This window comes from Miscanthus floridulus, chromosome 9, assembly GCF_019320115.1.
Source record: "Miscanthus floridulus cultivar M001 chromosome 9, ASM1932011v1, whole genome shotgun sequence".
In the NCBI taxonomy this organism is placed as follows: domain Eukaryota; kingdom Viridiplantae; phylum Streptophyta; class Magnoliopsida; order Poales; family Poaceae; genus Miscanthus; species Miscanthus floridulus.
Genome location: NC_089588.1, coordinates 140,779,900 through 140,785,100, shown reverse-complemented (window position 1 = coordinate 140,785,100; position 5,201 = coordinate 140,779,900).

Here is a 5,201-nt window from a genome sequence, read left to right as displayed (position 1 = left end):
GAACCAACAAGCACCTCAGAACCAGACTGGCAATCATAAGTTCAATGCCCGACCACCTCACACTGCGAAGGTGAACTATGTGTCATCTGATGCAGCTCAAGAGACGCCTGAGGTCATGTTGGGTACATTCAGCGTCAACTCTATCTCTGCTACCATACTTTTTGATTCTGGTGCTTCGCATTCTTTTATCTCCCAAGCTTTTGTTAGAATGCATAGCATACCTTTGTGTGCCATGAAAAACCCCATACTAGTAAATTCCCCAGGAGGCAGTATGCCCGCTTCTTATTGGAGCCCCTCAACTAGCATTTCCTTAAGGGGGGTAGACTTCAAAGTGAAGCCTATTGTGTTGAGAACAGTGGGAATTGATCTTATTCTGGGAATGGATTGGATGAAACAACCCCGGGCAGTGATTCAGTGTCAGGAGAAATCTGTGGTTGTGACATCACTCAATGGAGATAGAATCTATGTAGAAGTGGTAGTGCGAGCCCAGCCTACAGCCATAGTGAACCAGCTAGATGGTGAAGTCAATGAACAAGATCGTGTCGTGAAGGAGTTTTCGGATGTCTTCCCCGATGACTTGCCATGTATGCCACCTGACCGAGACATTGAATTCATTATTGAATTATTACCTGGAACTGCACCAATAGCTAAACGTCCATATAGAATGGGAGTTAATAAATTAGAAGAGCTTAAGAAACAACTAAAAGAGTTGCAAGAAAAAGGTTTCATACGCCCCAGTTCTTCCCCATGGGGGGCACCTGTGATCTTTGTGGATAAGAAGGATGGTAGTCAATGGATGTGTGTGGATTACCGCTCACTTAATGAGGTTACAATCAAGAATAAATAGCCTTTGCCTAGGATTGATGATTTGTTTGATCAGTTGAGAGGAGCCCATGTGTTCTCCAAGATTGATCTCCGCTCTGGTTATCATCAGCTTAAGATCAGAAACTCGGACATACCCAAGACAACATTCACTACACGGTATGGATTATATGAGTACACCGTTATGTCTTTTGGATTGACCAATGCACCTGCATACTTCATGTATCTGATGAATAAGGTGTTCATGGAGTTTCTGGATAAATTTGTGGTGGTATTCATAGATGACATACTAATATTCTCCAAGACTGAAGAAGAACATGCTGAACATATAAGGTTGGTCTTGCAAAAGCTTAGAGAGCATAAGTTGAACGCTAAGCGGAGCAAGTGTGAGTTTTGGTTGAAGGAAGTCTCTTTTCTGGGTCATGTTGTTTCTAATGGTGGAATAGCAGTGGATCCAAGCAAAGTGCAAGATGTACTGAATTGGAAACCACCAACAACTGTAAGTGAGATTCGAAGCTTTTTGGGATTAGCTGGATATTACCGAAGGTTTATTGAAGGTTTTTCCAAGCTAGCCAAGCCTATGACAGCTCTGTTGAAAAAGAATGCTAAGTATGTATGGTCGGATAAATGCTAGGCAAACTTTGATGAGCTAAAGAAGAGATTGACTACAGCTCCAGTATTAATTTTGCCAGATTTAAGCAAGAACTTCTCTATATATTGTGATGCATCCCGTTTGGGCCTTGGATGTGTGCTTATGCAAGAAGGAAGAGTGGTGGCATATGCATCTAGACAGCTAAGGAAGCATGACTTGAATTATCCTACTCATGACTTGGAATTGGCAGCTGTGGTTCATGCTTTGAAGATCTGGAGACATTATCTAATTGGACATAAGAGTGATATCTATACTGATCATAAGAGTTTGAAATATATCTTCACCCAATCAGATCTGAATCTGAGACAACGTCGTTGGTTGGAATTGATCAAAGACTATGATTTGGAAGTGCATTATCACCCGGGAAAGGCAAACGTCGTAGCGGATGCACTTAGCAGAAAGAGTTATGCCAATGGACTTCAGTTAACATCTATGTCAGCAGAGTTGTGTGCTGAAATGGAGTATCTCAACTTGAGCCTTGTCACTAATGCAATGGAATTGATGATAGAGCCTACATTGGAGAAAGAGATACTCAAAGGTCAATTGGAGGATGAAAAACTTAAGGAGATAGCAGAGAATGTAGTGCTTGGAAAGGCACTCGGATTTAGAATGGATGAGAATGGTACTCTTTGGTTTAGAAAAAGGATATGTGTACCTGAAGTGAAAGCTATCCGTGATGCAATTCTACAAAAGGCCCATGAGTCTACTTATTCTATACATCCCGGAAGTACCAAGATATACTTGGATCTCAAGGAGAAGTATTGGTGGTATGGTTTGAAGAGAGATGTGGCAGAATATGTGGCTTTGTGTGACACTTGTCAAAGAGTGAAAGCTGAGCATCAAAGACCTGCAGGGTTACTACAACCAATGAAGATTCCTGAATGGAAATGGGAAGAAGTTGGTATGGATTTTATTGTAGGATTGCCCCGCACTCAAAGAGGCTATGATTCAATATGGGTAATAGTGGATCGACTCACCAAGGTTGCCCACTTTTTACTAGTCAAGACTACCTATACGGGTGCAAGACTAGCAGAGTTGTATATGGAAAGAATAGTGTGCTTACATGGTGTTCCCAAGAAAATTATGTTGGATAGAGGCACTCAGTTTACATCGCAATTCTGGCATAAAGTACATAGATCTTTGGGGACAAAGTTGAATTTCAGTTCTGCTTACCACCCGCAAACTGATGGACAGACTGAAAGGATCAACCAGATTTTGGAAGATATGTTGAGAGCTTGTGCATTACAGTATGGTGATAGTTGGGATAAGAGTCTGCCATACGCAGAGTTCTCGTATAACAACAGTTATCAGAAAAGTCTCAAGATGGCACCTTTTGAGGCGCTGTATGGGCGTAAGTGTAGAACGCCTTTGTTCTGGAATCAGACTGGAGAAACTCAAGTGTTTGGACCCGATGTCCTTAGAGACGCGAAAGAACAAGTGAGAATGATTAGAGACAATTTGAGAGTGGCTCAGTCCCGACAGAAGAGTTACGCTGATACTCGCAGAAGAGAGCTGACTTTCGAAGTTGGTGATTATTTGTACTTGAAGGTGTCACCAATGAGAAGCGTGAGAAGATTCAATATGAAGGGAAAGTTAGCACCAAGATATATAGGACCTTTTAAGATCCTAGAGAGACGTGGAGAAGTAGCTTATCAGTTAGAACTGCCTCAGAGTTTGTCAGGTGTGCACGACGTGTTCTATGTTTCTCAATTGAAGAAGTGTTTGAGGGTACCAGAAGAGCAAATTCCTTTGGAAGAACTTGCTGTTAAGGAGGATCTTACGTATGAAGAGTATCCGATAAAGATCTTGGAAACTGCCAAAAGAGTTACGAGAAGCCGAACTATAAAGATGTGCAAGGTGCAGTGGAATCGGTATACGGAGGATGAGGCTACTTGGGAAAGAGAAGAGGATCTGAGAAAGACTTATCCCCAACTGTTTGAGTAAGCAATCACCCGAATCTCGAGGACGAGATTCACTTAAGGGGGGTAGAATTGTAACACCCTAAAATTTGCACTCTTTTAAAATAGCTAAATTGATTTATTTATGCAAATATGTGTGCATTAAAATATAGGAAAATAATAAATTTTGTGGAATTAAAATTAAATATAAGGTTAGAAACTTCTTGAAGCATACATGCTGCTGCATATCTAATTTTGTGATGATTGATCTTGATTCAAAGTGCAAATGAATTCAAAACCTATTTGAAAATGCTTTTGGAAATCTATTTGGAAAAAGAAAAATGCAAAATTCATTTTTCCCCTCCCTTCTTCATTTCGGCCCGTTGGCCTAGCTCCTTCGGCCGCTGGCCTTTTCCTCCACGCCAGCCACCAGCCTAGCCGCGCACCTCGCTCGGCCCTGCAAGCCACGCCAGCCCAGTTCGCCTACCCCTTGCGCGCTGCGCGGCCCAGCACCGCTGCTGGCCCAGCCCAGCCGAACAGCCTGGCAGCAACCGTCGCCGCGTCCCTTTCCCTAGCCGCTGACGCCCGGGCCCCGCCTGTCGGCGCCATCCCCTTCCTCCCGCGTGGCTCAGAACCGCCCGCCCGCGCCTGACGCAGCTGCAACCGCCGCCCACGTCGTGCGTCGTGGGAGCGCCTGCCGCTCCTCGGCCTTGATTGAAAGGAGCCGAGCCCCCCCCCCCGCGCCCCCTGCTGTTCCCCGCTCTATTTTCGCCCTCGCCCACGCCACGGAGGTCGCAACCACCGCACGGAAGAGCTTCGCCGACCGCCGTCCGCCCCTCCGCGCGAAACGCCGTCCCCGAGTTGCGTTCGTCCCCGATTGAAGTCGTGGTGAGCTTCGCTGTGCTCCCCTCCTTTCCCCTGTGCTTTCAATTTTGTATTTCGTGGCCGTTTGGGCCCTTTTCGTGAGCGTCCGCGAGCTTTGGCCGCCGGCCACGGCGTCCGCCGCCTCGGCTCCCTCCTCCGGCCGCCATAACGGCCATTGGCGAGTTCCCCTTCACCCCAGCTAACTCCCGGTTTCCTCGGTTCTTCGAACCGTGGCCCATAGGCCGTGTTCCGTGCGCGCCAGAGACCTCCACGCCGCCGGCCATGGAGTTTGCCGCCGGCGTCACTGTTCCGGCTGGACCCCTTCCTTCTCTCCTCCCCCTGATCTAATCCGAGCCACCCATCCTTGATCCGATGGCTCTGATTGGCCGATACCCCTTCGTGGGTTATTTTTCTAAAGAGCCCTTTGGTTCTCATCTAATTGAACCTACGGTCTAATGCGTAGTTCCCCGAATACGCATTCTCATTTTGAAAACGTAAAGTTCACTGCTTAAGTCTAAAATACGTTTTCAGTAATTACAGAAATGCCATTTGAACTGTTTTACTTATAAAATTGTCGTTTTAGCTCCGAATTGATCCATTCAAATCGCGTTAGCTTCGTAATTCCATAATCTACATGTTAGAACCACTGTTAGTCAAGTTTGGAACTTTTTAATTTCATGGTTAGATTTAATTAAATATATTGCTATAGGAAAACCCGTTTAAATCATAACTTTCGCATTTTAGCTCCGTTTTTCATGAACTTCGTGTTGACGTGATCGTAGCGAGACGTAGATTATTTTCACAAACATTTTACCTTGTTTTCTATACTGTTGGTGTACTGTTCTAATGATAGGAATGTTTGCTTTGCATGAATGCTTTTGGAATGTTGTATGTTGCCGTGTTGGTCGCGTTCATACGGTGAGGAGAACGTTGGAGATCAAGAATTCTTCAACGACCAGCAGGAC